The following is a 3626-nucleotide window of genomic DNA, read 5'->3' as shown; positions in this document are numbered from 1 at the left end:
GGGTCACAACATGGAGTTCTGTTTAGTGAGAGACTGCACTACAGAAGGAACAATAATATTTCAAATTTTATTATTGAAAATTTACCATCTGCTAGTTACCTTATTAAGTCCTTGACATATCAATGTATGCTGACCAAAAAAATTGATGTGGAAAAAAATTATTCTTACCCTCCTCCCCCAATTCACAGTTGAAGAAACTGAAGCCCAGTGAGATTAAGTAACTTGCCCAAGATACATTTTGCAAGTGGCTAAGATATATTCCGACTAGAAGTTCTGATTCCAGAGCTTAGGCTCATCGGCTAATCATGAATGGCTTTTTATGTCATGATAAGGAATTTGAACTTTACCTTCAAGGCCACGGAGGCTAAGAAGGATTTAAGGCAAAAGAATGACATGGTCAGTATTGCCTTTTAAAAGGATGGTCCAAGTTCATGGGGGGAAGAAGTGAGGCTAGATCTGAGTGGCAACCCTGCAGTTGTGCAGTGACAACCTTCATGGCCATATTTAATGTAACTGCAAGCCAGGAGGTGATTACAGCCATCCACACGTAAAATGTATGAAGGTGGAACTAAGGAAGGGCAGTGACAGAGAAAAGAACAGGGTCATAATGCAGCACTATTAATGATGTAGGGTCAACAGTAGTTGATGGCTGGTTAGATGATGATGGTGATGCAGAGGGAGCAGTCAGAGAGAGTGGGGATTTTTAGTCAGTCTCGCTAAATTGGAACCACATTTTAGAATCACCTTTCCTGTTCAGTTCTGGATTAGACTAAGCCAAAACAGAAACTTACGCAACAATTGGAAAGTGACAGGAAGCAGCCGCCAGTATGCTTTGCCGCCAGTACGCTCTGAAGGTCGGAGTGGTTAGAAGTGAGGAGAGATAGACACAGAGATGCCAGCAAGGGCCAGTCTGCCCTCTCTCTTTCCCCACTCTGCACCCTCTTCTGCTCCTTCCAGCTCTTTTTCCTCTCTGCCTGCCCCACTGACCCACCATCAGATGCCTGACAGCAAACTCACAGGCAAGAACTAGGATCAGGTTTTCCATAGACCTCGACACCAGCTCCCTTTGCAGTCCCTCTCAGCAGGTTCCCCTCAAGCTCTTGCTTGTCCACCATGCCTGTGCTCAGGAGGGTTTTACTTAGTGACTGCCCTGATTAGCCAACTCTCATCCCGCACTCCCTACTTTTCCAGCTTCAGATTTGATCCCAGCAGGGTTTTTGTTTTGTTTTTGTTTGTTTTGTTTTGTTTTGTTTGTTTGTAGCAATTAAAAAGATGAGTCTAAAATTCATCTAGAACGCCGAAGGTCCAAACAGCTTTGAAAAAGAACAAAGTTGGAAGACTTCCACCATTTGATTTCAAGACATATTATAAAGGAGTCTATAACAGAGCTATAAAGATGGACAACCAAATTAAAGAGGGGCAAAATATTTGGAAGAATTGCTGCCTGAGATAACTGGGAAAGCAGGCCACAAGCCTACGGAGTCTGTAGCTCTGGGGGAAATGGTTGTTGGCCAGAGAATAATTGTGGGCTTGCTTTTACTTTGTACTTCGGGCAAAGTATTACAAGAGATGAGCTCAGGAAATAATTGACCACTTTGCAAGCAGAAATTGAGGATCTAAGAATTGGAGGCCTGACTAGAAAATTTACAAAAGCTATGCACCAAGATGGATGGGAGAAGGGCCTTGCCTTCATTCTGGAGATGTTCCTATCTATATAAAGTCTATGCCCAAAAGATGTTCTGAACATGGAATTTCTTAGAATTAGGCTTCTAATAACTTCTCTACGTGGGAAAAGAAAAGCATTGTAAACCAGACTTTTCTAAGAGAAAGGTAGGTGCTCAAAGATTCGGTATGCTTGGTTACTGGTATTGTTCGCAGGACCTGGGCTCTCTCATTCTGTCACTTTATTGTAACAATCTTTTTAAATCCTAGTTTTGATCACTCGAGCTTCTGGGAAGTACTTTGGATTGTCGGAATTACACTTCATTTTGAAATTTCTTTTCATAGGCTCAACAAGCTTTATTCTATTGGTGCCTTCTTTCATAGTTCCTTTAAAATCTAAGAGTTACTGGTGTAAGCTGTTAGAAGAATTATGTCAGTACATATTGCTGAATTTCGTTCCCATATCAGTTTTGTTTCATGACTTCATTAGCTATGGGGAGTTTGCTGATATAGCTAGATAGATCCTTGGGATATTACTGACTTTGTTCTAACCCATTTTAAAGCTTTTGGCTTTTTTATATATTTAAGAACTTTCAGACAGGTTTTGTGAATATGTTTTACACAACCTCATTATGGAGTGACTTGTTCAGGTACGGATGGCCTTTGTTCCATATGTCAATCTGAATTTCAGCACTTCTTCCCATCTGTCAGCCTATATTGTCCAAAGAGTGTATTTATTACCTTATGGTTGTACAGAGAGAAAACATGTCCACCGTGCAGAACCATGATTCCAGACCATATAAACAAACGGAAAGATGGGGCTACTGCATCACATCTTCAAATACAATTCAGACCACAAAGCATTAATTTCACTGGGTTACAATGACTATTATTAAAGGCATTAGGATAGGTTTCAGTGCTAAAAATTAAGAAAAAGTTTTTGAATGCTAAAATAAGATTTAAGTGTGTATTTCAATTTTTTAATTAAATGAATAAAAGAATACAGTGTTTTTAAAATATGTAATATTCAACTACATATATGTGTGAATATTTTTCTACCCAACTTACTTGACAGATAATTGCAGTATAAAAGTATAAATGTGTTTTCTTGTTCATGTTACCAAAAAACAGCACTAAGTGAGGTGCTACTAAGATCCCTCCTGTGAAATGTTCCCTGATTCCAGTGAGGTGTGTTCCCTCCCTTCTCTGAAGTGCGTCAGCTCTCCCTGTCACTCAGGAAGCTACCACTCTGCTTTGCAGCAGAGCTATTTTCTGGTCTTGTCTGATCTCCACTCTATATTGTGACCCCCTGAGGATCAGGAATATTTCTACTCCTTTTTATATTCCCCGTACCAGGTATAGCACCTTGTATATACACAGTGGATGTTCAATAAGCATTTTCTGAATGTTAGAATTTTAAGCCCAAAACCCACTCCCTGGATGCTGACTCTGCACACACCAGTAGTCATTGTGCTGTTTGGTCCAGAGCTTAACTGTTGGGTAATGTCTGATGTTTTCTCATGGGAGGAGGGCAATTTTGTAAAAGGATTTAGTGATAATGAACAGGGAAAGTAAAAATAGTGCCTAGTTGTATCACAAAAATTAAAACTGTCCCATGAGCAAATATCTTAGATTACTGATTAGAAGTTGAAATCCAATTTTTGCAAGTTCTTCACTGAAAAAAAAAATTTATAAAAGAAACTTAATTAACTTTGAAAATGTCATATCAACATTTTCTCTTAAACAATCCAATGAGGAGAAAATGGACAGTTGCCTCCCCTTCTAATATCAATACCATTAGCAAATGGTATTGACACACCAGGGCTGTACCATTAGTAGGTGGGTGAGGAGGAAGTATTGATTATCTATAATGTTCCCACATTGGTGATGTAAGAGAACTAGAAGCTAAAATACGGGGACAAATCATCATTATTCAGTATGGAATGGTCAAAGCCTAAAGTAGA

General features: G+C 39.4%; 1 pseudogene; it reads left to right on the top strand.

The window, feature by feature from the left end:
* The first annotated feature begins 309 nt into the window (after nt 1–309).
* LOC111825418 lies at nt 310–2548 on the top strand (annotated as a pseudogene).
* The last annotated feature ends 1078 nt before the right edge of the window (nt 2549–3626 follow it).

Source organism: Myotis lucifugus, unplaced genomic scaffold (assembly GCF_000147115.1).
Source record: "Myotis lucifugus unplaced genomic scaffold, Myoluc2.0 scaffold_25, whole genome shotgun sequence".
In the NCBI taxonomy this organism is placed as follows: Eukaryota; Metazoa; Chordata; class Mammalia; order Chiroptera; family Vespertilionidae; genus Myotis; species Myotis lucifugus.
Note: the sequence above shows the minus strand (reverse complement) of the source record. Positions and strands in the feature narration are given on the sequence as shown.